The sequence below is a fragment of the Somniosus microcephalus genome, chromosome 15 (assembly GCF_052327205.1).
Source record: "Somniosus microcephalus isolate GS21.2 chromosome 15, FLI_Smic_1.0, whole genome shotgun sequence".
Lineage (NCBI taxonomy): Eukaryota > Metazoa > Chordata > Chondrichthyes > Squaliformes > Somniosidae > Somniosus > Somniosus microcephalus.
The window spans coordinates 58259540-58285791 of NC_141001.1; the positions used below are offsets into that span (position 1 = coordinate 58259540).

Sequence of the window (26252 nt, forward strand, 5' to 3'; positions counted from 1 at the left end):
ATTCAATCTAATTCTTTGCTCGTTTCCTACCCTTTCACTCATTCAGTTATGCAATTCACTGTTTTTCCAACATTAGCAGCTCTCGACGCTGCGGGCTGCATTTTACTCACTGCAAATGCAACCGAGCGAGACACAGCAAAAGTTTCCTTATAATTTACACTGACTCAACTTATCTCCAAGCCCCATTGTGAGATCACCGAAAGCCCACTGCTCAACGTCGTCGCTACTTAATGTAACCCGAAGGAGAAGGCCAGGGCAGAAGATAGGGGCCGAGGAAACAAACAATGCTCACTGATTGTGACTTGACCGCTTCACTTAGTAAGAACTGTGCGTCAGTGAGATATTTTACATCAGAAATGACTCTGCTCCTCCGTGCTGCAATCCTCGCAGCAAACGCGAATCTGAACGACAGCCAACCGACACGCCGCCTGTCACATTTTGCAAGGCACTGATACTTGCGCTGAAGGCTAGTATAGCCGAATAGAATCGGAATGCTGTCCTTGCCCAGAAATGTGCAATCACTGAAATTGTCTTGATGTTCTTACTTAGTCGTCACCGGAGCATGCAATGACACCAGATGAGTAAAGGAAGCACAGCATCATACCTGCATTAACTCAGTGCAGGCGAGCAGCTGCTGCCATTTTGAACTGAAGGCAGCTGAAACAAGAGCAAAAGCTGCCGGGTGCGGTGGCGCGCACCTGTGATCCCGCTGCTGGGAGGCTGAGGCTGTAGGATTGCTTGAGGTCAGGAGTTCTGGGCTGCCGTCTTCTGTGCCGATCGGGTGTCCGCACTAAGAGCAGTATCCACATGGTGGTCCTAGGAGAACCTGGGCTCACCAGGTCGGATAAAGCGGGGTGAACCGGCCCAGGTCGGAAACGGAGCAGGTCAAAGCCCCCGTGCTGCTCGGTAGTCGGGTCGCACTTGTGAATAGAGGCTGCAGTGCAGCCTGGCCAATACAGTGAGACGCATCCTTTTCCCACTCTCTGCTTTACAACAAACAAACAAACAAAAAACCTCCACACGTGTCCATCGCCAACACTGCAAACAAACTCGCTGCCTTTTCTCCCCACATTCAGTCACACCACACTAATCTTGCGACCCGCAATGATTTCCCCTCTCACATCCAATATCATCGCCACAACAAAGCCTCACACTTTACAACATCTTAATCTTCACCAGCCCCCCACGCACATGCACACACACTCTCCCCATCATTATCATCACGGCATTTTACTACCACATTCCCCACTTTGTCTCCGTCACATTCAACTCACGCTTACTGCTCCCTGCTGCTCACTGCAGCCACTGCACTTACAAAATCTCCACTTTACACAATTATGCTCGCCGCGGCCACGAGAGAGCGCAAATCTCATTTCATTCTCCTCCACACTTGACCCACTACTAAATGGCATACATTTAGTTTGGCAATCACTCACATTCAATCTAATTCTTTGCTCGTTTCCTACCCTTTCACTCATTCAGTTATGCAATTCACTGTTTTTCCAACATTAGCAGCTCTCGACGCTGCGGGCTGCATTTTACTCACTGCAAATGCAACCGAGCGAGACACAGCAAAAGTTTCCTTATAATTTACACTGACTCAACTTATCTCCAAGCCCCATTGTGAGATCACCGAAAGCCCACTGCTCAACGTCGTCGCTACTTAATGTAACCCGAAGGAGAAGGCCAGGGCAGAAGATAGGGGCCGAGGAAACAAACAATGCTCACTGATTGTGACTTGACCGCTTCACTTAGTAAGAACTGTGCGTCAGTGAGATATTTTACATCAGAAATGACTCTGCTCCTCCGTGCTGCAATCCTCGCAGCAAACGCGAATCTGAACGACAGCCAACCGACACGCCGCCTGTCACATTTTGCAAGGCACTGATACTTGCGCTGAAGGCTAGTATAGCCGAATAGAATCGGAATGCTGTCCTTGCCCAGAAATGTGCAATCACTGAAATTGTCTTGATGTTCTTACTTAGTCGTCACCGGAGCATGCAATGACACCAGATGAGTAAAGGAAGCACAGCATCATACCTGCATTAACTCAGTGCAGGCGAGCAGCTGCTGCCATTTTGAACTGAAGGCAGCTGAAACAAGAGCAAAAGCTGCCGGGTGCGGTGGCGCGCACCTGTGATCCCGCTGCTGGGAGGCTGAGGCTGTAGGATTGCTTGAGGTCAGGAGTTCTGGGCTGCCGTCTTCTGTGCCGATCGGGTGTCCGCACTAAGAGCAGTATCCACATGGTGGTCCTAGGAGAACCTGGGCTCACCAGGTCGGATAAAGCGGGGTGAACCGGCCCAGGTCGGAAACGGAGCAGGTCAAAGCCCCCGTGCTGCTCGGTAGTCGGGTCGCACTTGTGAATAGAGGCTGCAGTGCAGCCTGGCCAATACAGTGAGACGCATCCTTTTCCCACTCTCTGCTTTACAACAAACAAACAAACAAAAAACCTCCACACGTGTCCATCGCCAACACTGCAAACAAACTCGCTGCCTTTTCTCCCCACATTCAGTCACACCACACTAATCTTGCGACCCGCAATGATTTCCCCTCTCACATCCAATATCATCGCCACAACAAAGCCTCACACTTTACAACATCTTAATCTTCACCAGCCCCCCACGCACATGCACACACACTCTCCCCATCATTATCATCACGGCATTTTACTACCACATTCCCCACTTTGTCTCCGTCACATTCAACTCACGCTTACTGCTCCCTGCTGCTCACTGCAGCCACTGCACTTACAAAATCTCCACTTTACACAATTATGCTCGCCGCGGCCACGAGAGAGCGCAAATCTCATTTCATTCTCCTCCACACTTGACCCACTACTAAATGGCATACATTTAGTTTGGCAATCACTCACATTCAATCTAATTCTTTGCTCGTTTCCTACCCTTTCACTCATTCAGTTATGCAATTCACTGTTTTTCCAACATTAGCAGCTCTCGACGCTGCGGGCTGCATTTTACTCACTGCAAATGCAACCGAGCGAGACACAGCAAAAGTTTCCTTATAATTTACACTGACTCAACTTATCTCCAAGCCCCATTGTGAGATCACCGAAAGCCCACTGCTCAACGTCGTCGCTACTTAATGTAACCCGAAGGAGAAGGCCAGGGCAGAAGATAGGGGCCGAGGAAACAAACAATGCTCACTGATTGTGACTTGACCGCTTCACTTAGTAAGAACTGTGCGTCAGTGAGATATTTTACATCAGAAATGACTCTGCTCCTCCGTGCTGCAATCCTCGCAGCAAACGCGAATCTGAACGACAGCCAACCGACACGCCGCCTGTCACATTTTGCAAGGCACTGATACTTGCGCTGAAGGCTAGTATAGCCGAATAGAATCGGAATGCTGTCCTTGCCCAGAAATGTGCAATCACTGAAATTGTCTTGATGTTCTTACTTAGTCGTCACCGGAGCATGCAATGACACCAGATGAGTAAAGGAAGCACAGCATCATATCTGCATTAACTCAGTGCAGGCGAGCAGCTGCTGCCATTTTGAACTGAAGGCAGCTGAAACAAGAGCAAAAGCTGCCGGGTGCGGTGGCGCGCACCTGTGATCCCGCTGCTGGGAGGCTGAGGCTGTAGGATTGCTTGAGGTCAGGAGTTCTGGGCTGCCGTCTTCTGTGCCGATCGGGTGTCCGCACTAAGAGCAGTATCCACATGGTGGTCCTAGGAGAACCTGGGCTCACCAGGTCGGATAAAGCGGGGTGAACCGGCCCAGGTCGGAAACGGAGCAGGTCAAAGCCCCCGTGCTGCTCGGTAGTCGGGTCGCACTTGTGAATAGAGGCTGCAGTGCAGCCTGGCCAATACAGTGAGACGCATCCTTTTCCCACTCTCTGCTTTACAACAAACAAACAAACAAAAAACCTCCACACGTGTCCATCGCCAACACTGCAAACAAACTCGCTGCCTTTTCTCCCCACATTCAGTCACACCACACTAATCTTGCGACCCGCAATGATTTCCCCTCTCACATCCAATATCATCGCCACAACAAAGCCTCACACTTTACAACATCTTAATCTTCACCAGCCCCCCACGCACATGCACACACACTCTCCCCATCATTATCATCACGGCATTTTACTACCACATTCCCCACTTTGTCTCCGTCACATTCAACTCACGCTTACTGCTCCCTGCTGCTCACTGCAGCCACTGCACTTACAAAATCTCCACTTTACACAATTATGCTCGCCGCGGCCACGAGAGAGCGCAAATCTCATTTCATTCTCCTCCACACTTGACCCACTACTAAATGGCATACATTTAGTTTGGCAATCACTCACATTCAATCTAATTCTTTGCTCGTTTCCTACCCTTTCACTCATTCAGTTATGCAATTCACTGTTTTTCCAACATTAGCAGCTCTCGACGCTGCGGGCTGCATTTTACTCACTGCAAATGCAACCGAGCGAGACACAGCAAAAGTTTCCTTATAATTTACACTGACTCAACTTATCTCCAAGCCCCATTGTGAGATCGCCGAAAGCCCACTGTTCAACGTCGTCGCTACTTAATGTAACCCGAAGGAGAAGGCCAGGGCAGAAGATAGGGGCCGAGGAAACAAACAATGCTCACTGATTGTGACTTGACCGCTTCACTTAGTAAGAACTGTGCGTCAGTGAGATATTTTACATCAGAAATGACTCTGCTCCTCCGTGCTGCAATCCTCGCAGCAAACGCGAATCTGAACGACAGCCAACCGACACGCCGCCTGTCACATTTTGCAAGGCACTGATACTTGCGCTGAAGGCTAGTATAGCCGAATAGAATCGGAATGCTGTCCTTGCCCAGAAATGTGCAATCACTGAAATTGTCTTGATGTTCTTACTTAGTCGTCACCGGAGCATGCAATGACACCAGATGAGTAAAGGAAGCACAGCATCATACCTGCATTAACTCAGTGCAGGCGAGCAGCTGCTGCCATTTTGAACTGAAGGCAGCTGAAACAAGAGCAAAAGCTGCCGGGTGCGGTGGCGCGCACCTGTGATCCCGCTGCTGGGAGGCTGAGGCTGTAGGATTGCTTGAGGTCAGGAGTTCTGGGCTGCCGTCTTCTGTGCCGATCGGGTGTCCGCACTAAGAGCAGTATCCACATGGTGGTCCTAGGAGAACCTGGGCTCACCAGGTCGGATAAAGCGGGGTGAACCGGCCCAGGTCGGAAACGGAGCAGGTCAAAGCCCCCGTGCTGCTCGGTAGTCGGGTCGCACTTGTGAATAGAGGCTGCAGTGCAGCCTGGCCAATACAGTGAGACGCATCCTTTTCCCACTCTCTGCTTTACAACAAACAAACAAACAAAAAACCTCCACACGTGTCCATCGCCAACACTGCAAACAAACTCGCTGCCTTTTCTCCCCACATTCAGTCACACCACACTAATCTTGCGACCCGCAATGATTTCCCCTCTCACATCCAATATCATCGCCACAACAAAGCCTCACACTTTACAACATCTTAATCTTCACCAGCCCCCCACGCACATGCACACACACTCTCCCCATCATTATCATCACGGCATTTTACTACCACATTCCCCACTTTGTCTCAGTCACATTCAACTCACGCTTACTGCTCCCTGCTGCTCACTGCAGCCACTGCACTTACAAAATCTCCACTTTACACAATTATGCTCGCCGCGGCCACGAGAGAGCGCAAATCTCATTTCATTCTCCTCCACACTTGACCCACTACTAAATGGCATACATTTAGTTTGGCAATCACTCACATTCAATCTAATTCTTTGCTCGTTTCCTACCCTTTCACTCATTCAGTTATGCAATTCACTGTTTTTCCAACATTAGCAGCTCTCGACGCTGCGGGCTGCATTTTACTCACTGCAAATGCAACCGAGCGAGACACAGCAAAAGTTTCCTTATAATTTACACTGACTCAACTTATCTCCAAGCCCCATTGTGAGATCACCGAAAGCCCACTGCTCAACGTCGTCGCTACTTAATGTAACCCGAAGGAGAAGGCCAGGGCAGAAGATAGGGGCCGAGGAAACAAACAATGCTCACTGATTGTGACTTGACCGCTTCACTTAGTAAGAACTGTGCGTCAGTGAGATATTTTACATCAGAAATGACTCTGCTCCTCCGTGCTGCAATCCTCGCAGCAAACGCGAATCTGAACGACAGCCAACCGACACGCCGCCTGTCACATTTTGCAAGGCACTGATACTTGCGCTGAAGGCTAGTATAGCCGAATAGAATCGGAATGCTGTCCTTGCCCAGAAATGTGCAATCACTGAAATTGTCTTGATGTTCTTACTTAGTCGTCACCGGAGCATGCAATGACACCAGATGAGTAAAGGAAGCACAGCATCATACCTGCATTAACTCAGTGCAGGCGAGCAGCTGCTGCCATTTTGAACTGAAGGCAGCTGAAACAAGAGCAAAAGCTGCCGGGTGCGGTGGCGCGCACCTGTGATCCCGCTGCTGGGAGGCTGAGGCTGTAGGATTGCTTGAGGTCAGGAGTTCTGGGCTGCCGTCTTCTGTGCCGATCGGGTGTCCGCACTAAGAGCAGTATCCACATGGTGGTCCTAGGAGAACCTGGGCTCACCAGGTCGGATAAAGCGGGGTGAACCGGCCCAGGTCGGAAACGGAGCAGGTCAAAGCCCCCGTGCTGCTCGGTAGTCGGGTCGCACTTGTGAATAGAGGCTGCAGTGCAGCCTGGCCAATACAGTGAGACGCATCCTTTTCCCACTCTCTGCTTTACAACAAACAAACAAACAAAAAACCTCCACACGTGTCCATCGCCAACACTGCAAACAAACTCGCTGCCTTTTCTCCCCACATTCAGTCACACCACACTAATCTTGCGACCCGCAATGATTTCCCCTCTCACATCCAATATCATCGCCACAACAAAGCCTCACACTTTACAACATCTTAATCTTCACCAGCCCCCCACGCACATGCACACACACTCTCCCCATCATTATCATCACGGCATTTTACTACCACATTCCCCACTTTGTCTCCGTCACATTCAACTCACGCTTACTGCTCCCTGCTGCTCACTGCAGCCACTGCACTTACAAAATCTCCACTTTACACAATTATGCTCGCCGCGGCCACGAGAGAGCGCAAATCTCATTTCATTCTCCTCCACACTTGACCCACTACTAAATGGCATACATTTAGTTTGGCAATCACTCACATTCAATCTAATTCTTTGCTCGTTTCCTACCCTTTCACTCATTCAGTTATGCAATTCACTGTTTTTCCAACATTAGCAGCTCTCGACGCTGCGGGCTGCATTTTACTCACTGCAAATGCAACCGAGCGAGACACAGCAAAAGTTTCCTTATAATTTACACTGACTCAACTTATCTCCAAGCCCCATTGTGAGATCGCCGAAAGCCCACTGCTCAACGTCGTCGCTACTTAATGTAACCCGAAGGAGAAGGCCAGGGCAGAAGATAGGGGCCGAGGAAACAAACAATGCTCACTGATTGTGACTTGACCGCTTCACTTAGTAAGAACTGTGCGTCAGTGAGATATTTTACATCAGAAATGACTCTGCTCCTCCGTGCTGCAATCCTCGCAGCAAACGCGAATCTGAACGACAGCCAACCGACACGCCGCCTGTCACATTTTGCAAGGCACTGATACTTGCGCTGAAGGCTAGTATAGCCGAATAGAATCGGAATGCTGTCCTTGCCCAGAAATGTGCAATCACTGAAATTGTCTTGATGTTCTTACTTAGTCGTCACCGGAGCATGCAATGACACCAGATGAGTAAAGGAAGCACAGCATCATACCTGCATTAACTCAGTGCAGGCGAGCAGCTGCTGCCATTTTGAACTGAAGGCAGCTGAAACAAGAGCAAAAGCTGCCGGGTGCGGTGGCGCGCACCTGTGATCCCGCTGCTGGGAGGCTGAGGCTGTAGGATTGCTTGAGGTCAGGAGTTCTGGGCTGCCGTCTTCTGTGCCGATCGGGTGTCCGCACTAAGAGCAGTATCCACATGGTGGTCCTAGGAGAACCTGGGCTCACCAGGTCGGATAAAGCGGGGTGAACCGGCCCAGGTCGGAAACGGAGCAGGTCAAAGCCCCCGTGCTGCTCGGTAGTCGGGTCGCACTTGTGAATAGAGGCTGCAGTGCAGCCTGGCCAATACAGTGAGACGCATCCTTTTCCCACTCTCTGCTTTACAACAAACAAACAAACAAAAAACCTCCACACGTGTCCATCGCCAACACTGCAAACAAACTCGCTGCCTTTTCTCCCCACATTCAGTCACACCACACTAATCTTGCGACCCGCAATGATTTCCCCTCTCACATCCAATATCATCGCCACAACAAAGCCTCACACTTTACAACATCTTAATCTTCACCAGCCCCCCACGCACATGCACACACACTCTCCCCATCATTATCATCACGGCATTTTACTACCACATTCCCCACTTTGTCTCCGTCACATTCAACTCACGCTTACTGCTCCCTGCTGCTCACTGCAGCCACTGCACTTACAAAATCTCCACTTTACACAATTATGCTCGCCGCGGCCACGAGAGAGCGCAAATCTCATTTCATTCTCCTCCACACTTGACCCACTACTAAATGGCATACATTTAGTTTGGCAATCACTCACATTCAATCTAATTCTTTGCTCGTTTCCTACCCTTTCACTCATTCAGTTATGCAATTCACTGTTTTTCCAACATTAGCAGCTCTCGACGCTGCGGGATGCATTTTACTCACTGCAAATGCAACCGAGCGAGACACAGCAAAAGTTTCCTTATAATTTACACTGACTCAACTTATCTCCAAGCCCCATTGTGAGATCGCCGAAAGCCCACTGTTCAACGTCGTCGCTACTTAATGTAACCCGAAGGAGAAGGCCAGGGCAGAAGATAGGGGCCGAGGAAACAAACAATGCTCACTGATTGTGACTTGACCGCTTCACTTAGTAAGAACTGTGCGTCAGTGAGATATTTTACATCAGAAATGACTCTGCTCCTCCGTGCTGCAATCCTCGCAGCAAACGCGAATCTGAACGACAGCCAACCGACACGCCGCCTGTCACATTTTGCAAGGCACTGATACTTGCGCTGAAGGCTAGTATAGCCGAATAGAATCGGAATGCTGTCCTTGCCCAGAAATGTGCAATCACTGAAATTGTCTTGATGTTCTTACTTAGTCGTCACCGGAGCATGCAATGACACCAGATGAGTAAAGGAAGCACAGCATCATACCTGCATTAACTCAGTGCAGGCGAGCAGCTGCTGCCATTTTGAACTGAAGGCAGCTGAAACAAGAGCAAAAGCTGCCGGGTGCGGTGGCGCGCACCTGTGATCCCGCTGCTGGGAGGCTGAGGCTGAGGCTGTAGGATTGCTTGAGGTCAGGAGTTCTCGGCTGCCGTCTTCTGTGCCGATCGGGTGTCCGCACTAAGAGCAGTATCCACATGGTGGTCCTAGGAGAATCTGGGCTCACCAGGTCGGATAAAGCGGGGTGAACCGGCCCAGGTCGGAAACGGAGCAGGTCAAAGCCCCCGTGCTGCTCGGTAGTCGGGTCGCACTTGTGAATAGAGGCTGCAGTGCAGCCTGGCCAATACAGTGAGACGCATCCTTTTCCCACTCTCTGCTTTACAACAAACAAACAAACAAAAAACCTCCACACGTGTCCATCGCCAACACTGCAAACAAACTCGCTGCCTTTTCTCCCCACATTCAGTCACACCACACTAATCTTGCGACCCGCAATGATTTCCCCTCTCACATCCAATATCATCGCCACAACAAAGCCTCACACTTTACAACATCTTAATCTTCACCAGCCCCCCACGCACATGCACACACACTCTCCCCATCATTATCATCACGGCATTTTACTACCACATTCCCCACTTTGTCTCCGTCACATTCAACTCACGCTTACTGCTCCCTGCTGCTCACTGCAGCCACTGCACTTACAAAATCTCCACTTTACACAATTATGCTCGCCGCGGCCACGAGAGAGCGCAAATCTCATTTCATTCTCCTCCACACTTGACCCACTACTAAATGGCATACATTTAGTTTGGCAATCACTCACATTCAATCTAATTCTTTGCTCGTTTCCTACCCTTTCACTCATTCAGTTATGCAATTCACTGTTTTTCCAACATTAGCAGCTCTCGACGCTGCGGGCTGCATTTTACTCACTGCAAATGCAACCGAGCGAGACACAGCAAAAGTTTCCTTATAATTTACACTGACTCAACTTATCTCCAAGCCCCATTGTGAGATCACCGAAAGCCCACTGCTCAACGTCGTCGCTACTTAATGTAACCCGAAGGAGAAGGCCAGGGCAGAAGATAGGGGCCGAGGAAACAAACAATGCTCACTGATTGTGACTTGACCGCTTCACTTAGTAAGAACTGTGCGTCAGTGAGATATTTTACATCAGAAATGACTCTGCTCCTCCGTGCTGCAATCCTCGCAGCAAACGCGAATCTGAACGACAGCCAACCGACACGCCGCCTGTCACATTTTGCAAGGCACTGATACTTGCGCTGAAGGCTAGTATAGCCGAATAGAATCGGAATGCTGTCCTTGCCCAGAAATGTGCAATCACTGAAATTGTCTTGATGTTCTTACTTAGTCGTCACCGGAGCATGCAATGACACCAGATGAGTAAAGGAAGCACAGCATCATACCTGCATTAACTCAGTGCAGGCGAGCAGCTGCTGCCATTTTGAACTGAAGGCAGCTGAAACAAGAGCAAAAGCTGCCGGGTGCGGTGGCGCGCACCTGTGATCCCGCTGCTGGGAGGCTGAGGCTGTAGTGATTGCTTGAGGTCAGGAGTTCTGGGTTGCCGTCTTCTGTGCCGATCGGGTGTCCGCACTTAGAGCAGTATCCACATGGTGGTCCTAAGGAGAACCTGGGCTCACCAGGTCGGATAAAGCGGGGTGAACCGGCCCAGGTCGGAAACGGAGCAGGTCAAAGCCCCCGTGCTGCTCGGTAGTCGGGTCGCACTTGTGAATAGAGGCTGCAGTGCAGCCTGGCCAATACAGTGAGACGCATCCTTTTCCCACTCTCTGCTTTACAACAAACAAACAAACAAAAAACCTCCACACGTGTCCATCGCCAACACTGCAAACAAACTCGCTGCCTTTTCTCCCCACATTCAGTCACACCACACTAATCTTGCGACCCGCAATGATTTCCCCTCTCACATCCAATATCATCGCCACAACAAAGCCTCACACTTTACAACATCTTAATCTTCACCAGCCCCCCACGCACATGCACACACACTCTCCCCATCATTATCATCACGGCATTTTACTACCACATTCCCCACTTTGTCTCCGTCACATTCAACTCACGCTTACTGCTCCCTGCTGCTCACTGCAGCCACTGCACTTACAAAATCTCCACTTTACACAATTATGCTCGCCGCGGCCACGAGAGAGCGCAAATCTCATTTCATTCTCCTCCACACTTGACCCACTACTAAATGGCATACATTTAGTTTGGCAATCACTCACATTCAATCTAATTCTTTGCTCGTTTCCTACCCTTTCACTCATTCAGTTATGCAATTCACTGTTTTTCCAACATTAGCAGCTCTCGACGCTGCGGGCTGCATTTTACTCACTGCAAATGCAACCGAGCGAGACACAGCAAAAGTTTCCTTATAATTTACACTGACTCAACTTATCTCCAAGCCCCATTGTGAGATCGCCGAAAGCCCACTGTTCAACGTCGTCGCTACTTAATGTAACCCGAAGGAGAAGGCCAGGGCAGAAGATAGGGGCCGAGGAAACAAACAATGCTCACTGATTGTGACTTGACCGCTTCACTTAGTAAGAACTGTGCGTCAGTGAGATATTTTACATCAGAAATGACTCTGCTCCTCCGTGCTGCAATCCTCGCAGCAAACGCGAATCTGAACGACAGCCAACCGACACGCCGCCTGTCACATTTTGCAAGGCACTGATACTTGCGCTGAAGGCTAGTATAGCCGAATAGAATCGGAATGCTGTCCTTGCCCAGAAATGTGCAATCACTGAAATTGTCTTGATGTTCTTACTTAGTCGTCACCGGAGCATGCAATGACACCAGATGAGTAAAGGAAGCACAGCATCATACCTGCATTAACTCAGTGCAGGCGAGCAGCTGCTGCCATTTTGAACTGAAGGCAGCTGAAACAAGAGCAAAAGCTGCCGGGTGCGGTGGCGCGCACCTGTGATCCCGCTGCTGGGAGGCTGAGGCTGTAGGATTGCTTGAGGTCAGGAGTTCTGGGCTGCCGTCTTCTGTGCCGATCGGGTGTCCGCACTAAGAGCAGTATCCACATGGTGGTCCTAGGAGAACCTGGGCTCACCAGGTCGGATAAAGCGGGGTGAACCGGCCCAGGTCGGAAACGGAGCAGGTCAAAGCCCCCGTGCTGCTCGGTAGTCGGGTCGCACTTGTGAATAGAGGCTGCAGTGCAGCCTGGCCAATACAGTGAGACGCATCCTTTTCCCACTCTCTGCTTTACAACAAACAAACAAACAAAAAACCTCCACACGTGTCCATCGCCAACACTGCAAACAAACTCGCTGCCTTTTCTCCCCACATTCAGTCACACCACACTAATCTTGCGACCCGCAATGATTTCCCCTCTCACATCCAATATCATCGCCACAACAAAGCCTCACACTTTACAACATCTTAATCTTCACCAGCCCCCCACGCACATGCACACACACTCTCCCCATCATTATCATCACGGCATTTTACTACCACATTCCCCACTTTGTCTCAGTCACATTCAACTCACGCTTACTGCTCCCTGCTGCTCACTGCAGCCACTGCACTTACAAAATCTCCACTTTACACAATTATGCTCGCCGCGGCCACGAGAGAGCGCAAATCTCATTTCATTCTCCTCCACACTTGACCCACTACTAAATGGCATACATTTAGTTTGGCAATCACTCACATTCAATCTAATTCTTTGCTCGTTTCCTACCCTTTCACTCATTCAGTTATGCAATTCACTGTTTTTCCAACATTAGCAGCTCTCGACGCTGCGGGCTGCATTTTACTCACTGCAAATGCAACCGAGCGAGACACAGCAAAAGTTTCCTTATAATTTACACTGACTCAACTTATCTCCAAGCCCCATTGTGAGATCACCGAAAGCCCACTGCTCAACGTCGTCGCTACTTAATGTAACCCGAAGGAGAAGGCCAGGGCAGAAGATAGGGGCCGAGGAAACAAACAATGCTCACTGATTGTGACTTGACCGCTTCACTTAGTAAGAACTGTGCGTCAGTGAGATATTTTACATCAGAAATGACTCTGCTCCTCCGTGCTGCAATCCTCGCAGCAAACGCGAATCTGAACGACAGCCAACCGACACGCCGCCTGTCACATTTTGCAAGGCACTGATACTTGCGCTGAAGGCTAGTATAGCCGAATAGAATCGGAATGCTGTCCTTGCCCAGAAATGTGCAATCACTGAAATTGTCTTGATGTTCTTACTTAGTCGTCACCGGAGCATGCAATGACACCAGATGAGTAAAGGAAGCACAGCATCATACCTGCATTAACTCAGTGCAGGCGAGCAGCTGCTGCCATTTTGAACTGAAGGCAGCTGAAACAAGAGCAAAAGCTGCCGGGTGCGGTGGCGCGCACCTGTGATCCCGCTGCTGGGAGGCTGAGGCTGTAGGATTGCTTGAGGTCAGGAGTTCTGGGCTGCCGTCTTCTGTGCCGATCGGGTGTCCGCACTAAGAGCAGTATCCACATGGTGGTCCTAGGAGAACCTGGGCTCACCAGGTCGGATAAAGCGGGGTGAACCGGCCCAGGTCGGAAACGGAGCAGGTCAAAGCCCCCGTGCTGCTCGGTAGTCGGGTCGCACTTGTGAATAGAGGCTGCAGTGCAGCCTGGCCAATACAGTGAGACGCATCCTTTTCCCACTCTCTGCTTTACAACAAACAAACAAACAAAAAACCTCCACACGTGTCCATCGCCAACACTGCAAACAAACTCGCTGCCTTTTCTCCCCACATTCAGTCACACCACACTAATCTTGCGACCCGCAATGATTTCCCCTCTCACATCCAATATCATCGCCACAACAAAGCCTCACACTTTACAACATCTTAATCTTCACCAGCCCCCCACGCACATGCACACACACTCTCCCCATCATTATCATCACGGCATTTTACTACCACATTCCCCACTTTGTCTCCGTCACATTCAACTCACGCTTACTGCTCCCTGCTGCTCACTGCAGCCACTGCACTTACAAAATCTCCACTTTACACAATTATGCTCGCCGCGGCCACGAGAGAGCGCAAATCTCATTTCATTCTCCTCCACACTTGACCCACTACTAAATGGCATACATTTAGTTTGGCAATCACTCACATTCAATCTAATTCTTTGCTCGTTTCCTACCCTTTCACTCATTCAGTTATGCAATTCACTGTTTTTCCAACATTAGCAGCTCTCGACGCTGCGGGCTGCATTTTACTCACTGCAAATGCAACCGAGCGAGACACAGCAAAAGTTTCCTTATAATTTACACTGACTCAACTTATCTCCAAGCCCCATTGTGAGATCGCCGAAAGCCCACTGCTCAACGTCGTCGCTACTTAATGTAACCCGAAGGAGAAGGCCAGGGCAGAAGATAGGGGCCGAGGAAACAAACAATGCTCACTGATTGTGACTTGACCGCTTCACTTAGTAAGAACTGTGCGTCAGTGAGATATTTTACATCAGAAATGACTCTGCTCCTCCGTGCTGCAATCCTCGCAGCAAACGCGAATCTGAACGACAGCCAACCGACACGCCGCCTGTCACATTTTGCAAGGCACTGATACTTGCGCTGAAGGCTAGTATAGCCGAATAGAATCGGAATGCTGTCCTTGCCCAGAAATGTGCAATCACTGAAATTGTCTTGATGTTCTTACTTAGTCGTCACCGGAGCATGCAATGACACCAGATGAGTAAAGGAAGCACAGCATCATACCTGCATTAACTCAGTGCAGGCGAGCAGCTGCTGCCATTTTGAACTGAAGGCAGCTGAAACAAGAGCAAAAGCTGCCGGGTGCGGTGGCGCGCACCTGTGATCCCGCTGCTGGGAGGCTGAGGCTGTAGGATTGCTTGAGGTCAGGAGTTCTGGGCTGCCGTCTTCTGTGCCGATCGGGTGTCCGCACTAAGAGCAGTATCCACATGGTGGTCCTAGGAGAACCTGGGCTCACCAGGTCGGATAAAGCGGGGTGAACCGGCCCAGGTCGGAAACGGAGCAGGTCAAAGCCCCCGTGCTGCTCGGTAGTCGGGTCGCACTTGTGAATAGAGGCTGCAGTGCAGCCTGGCCAATACAGTGAGACGCATCCTTTTCCCACTCTCTGCTTTACAACAAACAAACAAACAAAAAACCTCCACACGTGTCCATCGCCAACACTGCAAACAAACTCGCTGCCTTTTCTCCCCACATTCAGTCACACCACACTAATCTTGCGACCCGCAATGATTTCCCCTCTCACATCCAATATCATCGCCACAACAAAGCCTCACACTTTACAACATCTTAATCTTCACCAGCCCCCCACGCACATGCACACACATTCTCCCCATCATTATCATCACGGCATTTTACTACCACATTCCCCACTTTGTCTCCGTCACATTCAACTCACGCTTACTGCTCCCTGCTGCTCACTGCAGCCACTGCACTTACAAAATCTCCACTTTACACAATTATGCTCGCCGCGGCCACGAGAGAGCGCAAATCTCATTTCATTCTCCTCCACACTTGACCCACTACTAAATGGCATACATTTAGTTTGGCAATCACTCACATTCAATCTAATTCTTTGCTCGTTTCCTACCCTTTCACTCATTCAGTTATGCAATTCACTGTTTTTCCAACATTAGCAGCTCTCGACGCTGCGGGATGCATTTTACTCACTGCAAATGCAACCGAGCGAGACACAGCAAAAGTTTCCTTATAATTTACACTGACTCAACTTATCTCCAAGCCCCATTGTGAGATCGCCGAAAGCCCACTGTTCAACGTCGTCGCTACTTAATGTAACCCGAAGGAGAAGGCCAGGGCAGAAGATAGGGGCCGAGGAAACAAACAATGCTCACTGATTGTGACTTGACCGCTTCACTTAGTAAGAACTGTGCGTCAGTGAGATATTTTACATCAGAAATGACTCTGCTCCTCCGTGCTGCAATCCTCGCAGCAAACGCGAATCTGAACGACAGCCAACCGACACGCCGCCTGTCACATTTTGCAAGGCACTGATACTTGCGCTGAAGGCTAGTATAGCCGAATAGAATCGGAATGCTGTCCTTGCCCAGAAATGTGCAATCACTGAAATTGTCTTGATGTTCTTACTTAGTCGTCACCGGAGCATGCAATGACACCAGATGAGTAAAGGAAGCACAGCATCATACCTGCATTAACTCAGTGCAGGCGAGCAGCTGCTGCCATTTTGAACTGAAGGCAGCTGAAACAAGAGCAAAAGCTGCCGGGTGCGGTGGCGCGCACCTGTGATCCCGCTGCTGGGAGGCTGAGGCTGAGGCTGTAGGATTGCTTGAGGTCAGGAGTTCTCGGCTGCCGTCTTCTGTGCCGATCGGGTGTCCGCACTAAGAGCAGTATCCACATGGTGGTCCTAGGAGAATCTGGGCTCACCAGGTCGGATAAAGCGGGGTGAACCGGCCCAGGTCGGAAACGGAGCAGGTCAAAGCCCCCGTGCTGCTCGGTAGTCGGGTCGCACTTGTGAATAGAGGCTGCAGTGCAGCCTGGCCAATACAGTGAGACGCATCCTTTTCCCACTCTCTGCTTTACAACAAACAAACAAACAAAAAACCTCCACACGTGTCCATCGCCAACACTGCAAACAAACTCGCTGCCTTTTCTCCCCACATTCAGTCACACCACACTAATCTTGCGACCCGCAATGATTTCCCCTCTCACATCCAATATCATCGCCACAACAAAGCCTCACACTTTACAACATCTTAATCTTCACCAGCCCCCCACGCACATGCACACACACTCTCCCCATCATTATCATCACGGCATTTTACTACCACATTCCCCACTTTGTCTCCGTCACATTCAACTCACGCTTACTGCTCCCTGCTGCTCACTGCAGCCACTGCACTTACAAAATCTCCACTTTACACAATTATGCTCGCCGCGGCCACGAGAGAGCGCAAATCTCATTTCATTCTCCTCCACACTTGACCCACTACTAAATGGCATACATTTAGTTTGGCAATCACTCACATTCAATCTAATTCTTTGCTCGTTTCCTACCCTTTCACTCATTCAGTTATGCAATTCACTGTTTTTCCAACATTAGCAGCTCTCGACGCTGCGGGCTGCATTTTACTCACTGCAAATGCAACCGAGCGAGACACAGCAAAAGTTTCCTTATAATTTACACTGACTCAACTTATCTCCAAGCCCCATTGTGAGATCACCGAAAGCCCACTGCTCAACGTCGTCGCTACTTAATGTAACCCGAAGGAGAAGGCCAGGGCAGAAGATAGGGGCCGAGGAAACAAACAATGCTCACTGATTGTGACTTGACCGCTTCACTTAGTAAGAACTGTGCGTCAGTGAGATATTTTACATCAGAAATGACTCTGCTCCTCCGTGCTGCAATCCTCGCAGCAAACGCGAATCTGAACGACAGCCAACCGACACGCCGCCTGTCACATTTTGCAAGGCACTGATACTTGCGCTGAAGGCTAGTATAGCCGAATAGAATCGGAATGCTGTCCTTGCCCAGAAATGTGCAATCACTGAAATTGTCTTGATGTTCTTACTTAGTCGTCACCGGAGCATGCAATGACACCAGATGAGTAAAGGAAGCACAGCATCATACCTGCATTAACTCAGTGCAGGCGAGCAGCTGCTGCCATTTTGAACTGAAGGCAGCTGAAACAAGAGCAAAAGCTGCCGGGTGCGGTGGCGCGCACCTGTGATCCCGCTGCTGGGAGGCTGAGGCTGTAGTGATTGCTTGAGGTCAGGAGTTCTGGGTTGCCGTCTTCTGTGCCGATCGGGTGTCCGCACTTAGAGCAGTATCCACATGGTGGTCCTAGGAGAACCTGGGCTCACCAGTTCGGATAAAGCGGGGTGAACCGGCCCAGGTCGGAAACGGAGCAGGTCAAAGCCCCCGTGCTGCTCGGTAGTCGGGTCGCACTTGTGAATAGAGGCTGCAGTGCAGCCTGGCCAATACAGTGAGACGCATCCTTTTCCCACTCTCTGCTTTACAACAAACAAACAAACAAAAAACCTCCACACGTGTCCATCGCCAACACTGCAAACAAACTCGCTGCCTTTTCTCCCCACATTCAGTCACACCACACTAATCTTGCGACCCGCAATGATTTCCCCTCTCACATCCAATATCATCGCCACAACAAAGCCTCACACTTTACAACATCTTAATCTTCACCAGCCCCCCACGCACATGCACACACACTCTCCCCATCATTATCATCACGGCATTTTACTACCACATTCCCCACTTTGTCTCCGTCACATTCAACTCACGCTTACTGCTCCCTGCTGCTCACTGCAGCCACTGCACTTACAAAATCTCCACTTTACACAATTATGCTCGCCGCGGCCACGAGAGAGCGCAAATCTCATTTCATTCTCCTCCACACTTGACCCACTACTAAATGGCATACATTTAGTTTGGCAATCACTCACATTCAATCTAATTCTTTGCTCGTTTCCTACCCTTTCACTCATTCAGTTATGCAATTCACTGTTTTTCCAACATTAGCAGCTCTCGACGCTGCGGGCTGCATTTTACTCACTGCAAATGCAACCGAGCGAGACACAGCAAAAGTTTCCTTATAATTTACACTGACTCAACTTATCTCCAAGCCCCATTGTGAGATCACCGAAAGCCCACTGCTCAACGTCGTCGCTACTTAATGTAACCCGAAGGAGAAGGCCAGGGCAGAAGATAGGGGCCGAGGAAACAAACAATGCTCACTGATTGTGACTTGACCGCTTCACTTAGTAAGAACTGTGCGTCAGTGAGATATTTTACATCAGAAATGACTCTGCTCCTCCGTGCTGCAATCCTCGCAGCAAACGCGAATCTGAACGACAGCCAACCGACACGCCGCCTGTCACATTTTGCAAGGCACTGATACTTGCGCTGAAGGCTAGTATAGCCGAATAGAATCGGAATGCTGTCCTTGCCCAGAAATGTGCAATCACTGAAATTGTCTTGATGTTCTTACTTAGTCGTCACCGGAGCATGCAATGACACCAGATGAGTAAAGGAAGCACAGCATCATACCTGCATTAACTCAGTGCAGGCGAGCAGCTGCTGCCATTTTGAACTGAAGGCAGCTGAAACAAGAGCAAAAGCTGCCGGGTGCGGTGGCGCGCACCTGTGATCCCGCTGCTGGGAGGCTGAGGCTGTAGGATTGCTTGAGGTCAGGAGTTCTGGGCTGCCGTCTTCTGTGCCGATCGGGTGTCCGCACTAAGAGCAGTATCCACATGGTGGTCCTAGGAGAACCTGGGCTCACCAGGTCGGATAAAGCGGGGTGAACCGGCCCAGGTCGGAAACGGAGCAGGTCAAAGCCCCCGTGCTGCTCGGTAGTCGGGTCGCACTTGTGAATAGAGGCTGCAGTGCAGCCTGGCCAATACAGTGAGACGCATCCTTTTCCCACTCTCTGCTTTACAACAAACAAAAAACCTCCACACGTGTCCATCGCCAACACTGCAAACAAACTCGCTGCCTTTTCTCCCCACATTCAGTCACACCACACTAATCTTGCGACCCGCAATGATTTCCCCTCTCACATCCAATATCATCGCCACAACAAAGCCTCACACTTTACAACATCTTAATCTTCACCAGCCCCCCACGCACATGCACACACACTCTCCCCATCATTATCATCACGGCATTTTACTACCACATTCCCCACTTTGTCTCCGTCACATTCAACTCACGCTTACTGCTCCCTGCTGCTCACTGCAGCCACTGCACTTACAAAATCTCCACTTTACACAATTATGCTCGCCGCGGCCACGAGAGAGCGCAAATCTCATTTCATTCTCCTCCACACTTGACCCACTACTAAATGGCATACATTTAGTTTGGCAATCACTCACATTCAATCTAATTCTTTGCTCGTTTCCTACCCTTTCACTCATTCAGTTATGCAATTCACTGTTTTTCCAACATTAGCAGCTCTCGACGCTGCGGGCTGCATTTTACTCACTGCAAATGCAACCGAGCGAGACACAGCAAAAGTTTCCTTATAATTTACACTGACTCAACTTATCTCCAAGCCCCATTGTGAGATCACCGAAAGCCCACTGCTCAACGTCGTCGCTACTTAATGTAACCCGAAGGAGAAGGCCAGGGCAGAAGATAGGGGCCGAGGAAACAAACAATGCTCACTGATTGTGACTTGACCGCTTCACTTAGTAAGAACTGTGCGTCAGTGAGATATTTTACATCAGAAATGACTCTGCTCCTCCGTGCTGCAATCCTCGCAGCAAACGCGAATCTGAACGACAGCCAACCGACACGCCGCCTGTCACATTTTGCAAGGCACTGATACTTGCGCTGAAGGCTAGTATAGCCGAATAGAATCGGAATGCTGTCCTTGCCCAGAAATGTGCAATCACTGAAATTGTCTTGATGTTCTTACTTAGTCGTCACCGGAGCATGCAATGACACCAGATGAGTAAAGGAAGCACAGCATCATACCTGCATTAACTCAGTGCAGGCGAGCAGCTGCTGCCATTTTGAACTGAAGGCAGCTGAAACAAGAGCAAAAGCTGCCGGGTGCGGTGGCGCGCACCTGTGATCCCGCTGCTGGGAGGCTGAGGCTGTAGGATTGCTTGAGGTCAGGAGTTCTGGGCTGCCGTCTTCTGTGCCGATCGGGTGTCCGCACTAAGAGCAGTATCCACATGGTGGTCCTAGGAGAACCTGGGCTCACCAGGTCGGATAAAGCGGGGTGAACCGGCCCAGGTCGGAAACGGAGCAGGTCAAAGCCCCCGTGCTGCTCGGTAGTCGGGTCGCACTTGTGAATAGAGGCTGCAGTGCAGCCTGGCCAATACAGTGAGACGCATCCTTTTCCCACTCTCTGCTTTACAACAAACAAAAAACCTCCACACGTGTCCATCGCCAACACTGCAAACAAACTCGCTGCCTTTTCTCCCCACATTCAGTCACACCACACTAATCTTGCGACCCGCAATGATTTCCCCTCTCACATCCAATATCATCGCCACAACAAAGCCTCACACTTTACAACATCTTAATCTTCACCAGCCCCCCACGCACATGCACACACACTCTCCCCATCATTATCATCACGGCATTTTACTACCACATTCCCCACTTTGTCTCCGTCACATTCAACTCACGCTTACTGCTCCCTGCTGCTCACTGCAGCCACTGCACTTACAAAATCTCCACTTTACACAATTATGCTCGCCGCGGCCACGAGAGAGCGCAAATCTCATTTCATTCTCCTCCACACTTGACCCACTACTAAATGGCATACATTTAGTTTGGCAATCACTCACATTCAATCTAATTCTTTGCTCGTTTCCTACCCTTTCACTCATTCAGTTATGCAATTCACTGTTTTTCCAACATTAGCAGCTCTCGACGCTGCGGGCTGCATTTTACTCACTGCAAATGCAACCGAGCGAGACACAGCAAAAGTTTCCTTATAATTTACACTGACTCAACTTATCTCCAAGCCCCATTGTGAGATCACCGAAAGCCCACTGCTCAACGTCGTCGCTACTTAATGTAACCCGAAGGAGAAGGCCAGGGCAGAAGATAGGGGCCGAGGAAACAAACAATGCTCACTGATTGTGACTTGACCGCTTCACTTAGTAAGAACTGTGCGTCAGTGAGATATTTTACATCAGAAATGACTCTGCTCCTCCGTGCTGCAATCCTCGCAGCAAACGCGAATCTGAACGACAGCCAACCGACACGCCGCCTGTCACATTTTGCAAGGCACTGATACTTGCGCTGAAGGCTAGTATAGCCGAATAGAATCGGAATGCTGTCCTTGCCCAGAAATGTGCAATCACTGAAATTGTCTTGATGTTCTTACTTAGTCGTCACCGGAGCATGCAATGACACCAGATGAGTAAAGGAAGCACAGCATCATACCTGCATTAACTCAGTGCAGGCGAGCAGCTGCTGCCATTTTGAACTGAAGGCAGCTGAAACAAGAGCAAAAGCTGCCGGGTGCGGTGGCGCGCACCTGTGATCCCGCTGCTGGGAGGCTGAGGCTGTAGGATTGCTTGAGGTCAGGAGTTCTGGGCTGCCGTCTTCTGTGCCGATCGGGTGTCCGCACTAAGAGCAGTATCCACATGGTGGTCCTAGGAGAACCTGGGCTCACCAGGTCGGATAAAGCGGGGTGAACCGGCCCAGGTCGGAAACGGAGCAGGTCAAAGCCCCCGTGCTGCTCGGTAGTCGGGTCGCACTTGTGAATAGAGGCTGCAGTGCAGCCTGGCCAATACAGTGAGACGCATCCTTTTCCCACTCTCTGCTTTACAACAAACAAACAAACAAAAAACCTCCACACGTGTCCATCGCCAACACTGCAAACAAACTCGCTGCCTTTTCTCCCCACATTCAGTCACACCACACTAATCTTGCGACCCGCAATGATTTCCCCTCTCACATCCAATATCATCGCCACAACAAAGCCTCACACTTTACAACATCTTAATCTTCACCAGCCCCCCACGCACATGCACACACACTCTCCCCATCATTATCATCACGGCATTTTACTACCACATTCCCCACTTTGTCTCCGTCACATTCAACTCACGCTTACTGCTCCCTGCTGCTCACTGCAGCCACTGCACTTACAAAATCTCCACTTTACACAATTATGCTCGCCGCGGCCACGAGAGAGCGCAAATCTCATTTCATTCTCCTCCACACTTGACCCACTACTAAATGGCATACATTTAGTTTGGCAATCACTCACATTCAATCTAATTCTTTGCTCGTTTCCTACCCTTTCACTCATTCAGTTATGCAATTCACTGTTTTTCCAACATTAGCAGCTCTCGACGCTGCGGGCTGCATTTTACTCACTGCAAATGCAACCGAGCGAGACACAGCAAAAGTTTCCTTATAATTTACACTGACTCAACTTATCTCCAAGCCCCATTGTGAGATCACCGAAAGCCCACTGCTCAACGTCGTCGCTACTTAATGTAACCCGAAGGAGAAGGCCAGGGCAGAAGATAGGGGCCGAGGAAACAAACAATGCTCACTGATTGTGACTTGACCGCTTCACTTAGTAAGAACTGTGCGTCAGTGAGATATTTTACATCAGAAATGACTCTGCTCCTCCGTGCTGCAATCCTCGCAGCAAACGCGAATCTGAACGACAGCCAACCGACACGCCGCCTGTCACATTTTGCAAGGCACTGATACTTGCGCTGAAGGCTAGTATAGCCGAATAGAATCGGAATGCTGTCCTTGCCCAGAAATGTGCAATCACTGAAATTGTCTTGATGTTCTTACTTAGTCGTCACCGGAGCATGCAATGACACCAGATGAGTAAAGGAAGCACAGCATCATACCTGCATTAACTCAGTGCAGGCGAGCAGCTGCTGCCATTTTGAACTGAAGGCAGCTGAAACAAGAGCAAAAGCTGCCGGGTGCGGTGGCGCGCACCTGTGATCCCGCTGCTGGGAGGCTGAGGCTGTAGGATTGCTTGAGGTCAGGAGTTCTGGGCTGCCGTCTTCTGTGCCGATCGGGTGTCCGCACTAAGAGCAGTATCCACATGGTGGTCCTAGGAGAACCTGGGCTCACCAGGTCGGATAAAGCGGGGTGAACCGGCCCAGGTCGGAAACGGAGCAGGTCAAAGCCCCCGTGCTGCTCGGTAGTCGGGTCGCACTTGTGAATAGAGGCTGCAGTGCAGCCTGGCCAATACAGTGAGACGCATCCTTTTCCCACTCTCTGCTTTACAACAAACAAACAAACAAAAAACCTCCACACGTGTCCATCGCCAACACTGCAAACAAACTCGCTGCCTTTTCTCCCCACATTCAGTCACACCACACTAATCTTGCGACCCGCAATGATTTCCCCTCTCACATCCAATATCATCGCCACAACAAAGCCTCACACTTTACAACATCTTAATCTTCACCAGCCCCCCACGCACATGCACACACACTCTCCCCATCATTATCATCACGGCATTTTACTACCACATTCCCCACTTTGTCTCCGTCACATTCAACTCACGCTTACTGCTCCCTGCTGCTCACTGCAGCCACTGCACTTACAAAATCTCCACTTTACACAATTATGCTCGCCGCGGCCACGAGAGAGCGCAAATCTCATTTCATTCTCCTCCACACTTGACCCACTACTAAATGGCATACATTTAGTTTGGCAATCACTCACATTCAATCTAATTCTTTGCTCGTTTCCTACCCTTTCACTCATTCAGTTATGCAATTCACTGTTTTTCCAACATTAGCAGCTCTCGACGCTGCGGGCTGCATTTTACTCACTGCAAATGCAACCGAGCGAGACACAGCAAAAGTTTCCTTATAATTTACACTGACTCAACTTATCTCCAAGCCCCATTGTGAGATCGCCGAAAGCCCACTGTTCAACGTCGTCGCTACTTAATGTAACCCGAAGGAGAAGGCCAGGGCAGAAGATAGGGGCCGAGGAAACAAACAATGCTCACTGATTGTGACTTGACCGCTTCACTTAGTAAGAACTGTGCGTCAGTGAGATATTTTACATCAGAAATGACTCTGCTCCTCCGTGCTGCAATCCTCGCAGCAAACGCGAATCTGAACGACAGCCAACCGACACGCCGCCTGTCACATTTTGCAAGGCACTGATACTTGCGCTGAAGGCTAGTATAGCCGAATAGAATCGGAATGCTGTCCTTGCCCAGAAATGTGCAATCACTGAAATTGTCTTGATGTTCTTACTTAGTCGTCACCGGAGCATGCAATGACACCAGATGAGTAAAGGAAGCACAGCATCATACCTGCATTAACTCAGTGCAGGCGAGCAGCTGCTGCCATTTTGAACTGAAGGCAGCTGAAACAAGAGCAAAAGCTGCCGGGTGCGGTGGCGCGCACCTGTGATCCCGCTGCTGGGAGGCTGAGGCTGTAGGATTGCTTGAGGTCAGGAGTTCTGGGCTGCCGTCTTCTGTGCCGATCGGGTGTCCGCACTAAGAGCAGTATCCACATGGTGGTCCTAGGAGAACCTGGGCTCACCAGGTCGGATAAAGCGGGGTGAACCGGCCCAGGTCGGAAACGGAGCAGGTCAAAGCCCCCGTGCTGCTCGGTAGTCGGGTCGCACTTGTGAATAGAGGCTGCAGTGCAGCCTGGCCAATACAGTGAGACGCATCCTTTTCCCACTCTCTGCTTTACAACAAACAAACAAACAAAAAACCTCCACACGTGTCCATCGCCAACACTGCAAACAAACTCGCTGCCTTTTCTCCCCACATTCAGTCACACCACACTAATCTTGCGACCCGCAATGATTTCCCCTCTCACATCCAATATCATCGCCACAACAAAGCCTCACACTTTACAACATCTTAATCTTCACCAGCCCCCCACGCACATGCACACACACTCTCCCCATCATTATCATCACGGCATTTTACTACCACATTCCCCACTTTGTCTCCGTCACATTCAACTCACGCTTACTGCTCCCTGCTGCTCACTGCAGCCACTGCACTTACAAAATCTCCACTTTACACAATTATGCTCGCCGCGGCCACGAGAGAGCGCAAATCTCATTTCATTCTCCTCCACACTTGACCCACTACTAAATGGCATACATTTAGTTTGGCAATCACTCACATTCAATCTAATTCTTTGCTCGTTTCCTACCCTTTCACTCATTCAGTTATGCAATTCACTGTTTTTCCAACATTAGCAGCTCTCGACGCTGCGGGCTGCATTTTACTCACTGCAAATGCAACCGAGCGAGACACAGCAAAAGTTTCCTTATAATTTACACTGACTCAACTTATCTCCAAGCCCCATTGTGAGATCGCCGAAAGCCCACTGCTCAACGTCGTCGCTACTTAATGTAACCCGAAGGAGAAGGCCAGGGCAGAAGATAGGGGCCGAGGAAACAAACAATGCTCACTGATTGTGACTTGACCGCTTCACTTAGTAAGAACTGTGCGTCAGTGAGATATTTTACATCAGAAATGACTCTGCTCCTCCGTGCTGCAATCCTCGCAGCAAACGCGAATCTGA

The 26252-nt window shown here is 50.0% G+C and overlaps 18 non-coding genes across 18 annotated transcripts; all 18 read left to right on the top strand.

Moving 5' to 3' along the window:
• Positions 1-677: 677 nt before the first annotated feature.
• Positions 678-975, top strand: LOC147106810 (signal recognition particle RNA). Its single transcript, XR_015081290.1, has one exon.
• Positions 976-2113: 1138 nt separating this feature from the next.
• Positions 2114-2411, top strand: LOC147106811 (signal recognition particle RNA). The gene has a single exon (XR_015081291.1).
• Positions 2412-3549: 1138 nt separating this feature from the next.
• LOC147106812 (signal recognition particle RNA) lies at positions 3550-3847 on the top strand. The gene has a single exon (XR_015081292.1).
• Positions 3848-4985: 1138 nt separating this feature from the next.
• LOC147106813 (signal recognition particle RNA) lies at positions 4986-5283 on the top strand. The gene has a single exon (XR_015081293.1).
• Positions 5284-6421: 1138 nt separating this feature from the next.
• On the top strand, positions 6422-6719 carry LOC147106814 (signal recognition particle RNA). The gene has a single exon (XR_015081084.1).
• A 1138-nt stretch (positions 6720-7857) lies between these two features.
• Positions 7858-8155, top strand: LOC147106815 (signal recognition particle RNA). Its single transcript, XR_015081085.1, has one exon.
• Positions 8156-9293: 1138 nt separating this feature from the next.
• LOC147106816 (signal recognition particle RNA) lies at positions 9294-9597 on the top strand. The gene has a single exon (XR_015081231.1).
• A 1138-nt stretch (positions 9598-10735) lies between these two features.
• LOC147106817 (signal recognition particle RNA) lies at positions 10736-11035 on the top strand. The gene has a single exon (XR_015081229.1).
• Positions 11036-12173: 1138 nt separating this feature from the next.
• Positions 12174-12471, top strand: LOC147106818 (signal recognition particle RNA). The gene has a single exon (XR_015081086.1).
• A 1138-nt stretch (positions 12472-13609) lies between these two features.
• LOC147106819 (signal recognition particle RNA) lies at positions 13610-13907 on the top strand. Its single transcript, XR_015081087.1, has one exon.
• A 1138-nt stretch (positions 13908-15045) lies between these two features.
• LOC147106820 (signal recognition particle RNA) lies at positions 15046-15343 on the top strand. The gene has a single exon (XR_015081088.1).
• Positions 15344-16481: 1138 nt separating this feature from the next.
• On the top strand, positions 16482-16785 carry LOC147106821 (signal recognition particle RNA). Its single transcript, XR_015081232.1, has one exon.
• Positions 16786-17923: 1138 nt separating this feature from the next.
• LOC147106822 (signal recognition particle RNA) lies at positions 17924-18222 on the top strand. Its single transcript, XR_015081228.1, has one exon.
• Positions 18223-19360: 1138 nt separating this feature from the next.
• On the top strand, positions 19361-19658 carry LOC147106823 (signal recognition particle RNA). The gene has a single exon (XR_015081089.1).
• A 1130-nt stretch (positions 19659-20788) lies between these two features.
• Positions 20789-21086, top strand: LOC147106824 (signal recognition particle RNA). The gene has a single exon (XR_015081090.1).
• Positions 21087-22216: 1130 nt separating this feature from the next.
• LOC147106825 (signal recognition particle RNA) lies at positions 22217-22514 on the top strand. The gene has a single exon (XR_015081091.1).
• A 1138-nt stretch (positions 22515-23652) lies between these two features.
• LOC147106826 (signal recognition particle RNA) lies at positions 23653-23950 on the top strand. The gene has a single exon (XR_015081092.1).
• Positions 23951-25088: 1138 nt separating this feature from the next.
• LOC147106827 (signal recognition particle RNA) lies at positions 25089-25386 on the top strand. The gene has a single exon (XR_015081093.1).
• The last annotated feature ends 866 nt before the right edge of the window (positions 25387-26252 follow it).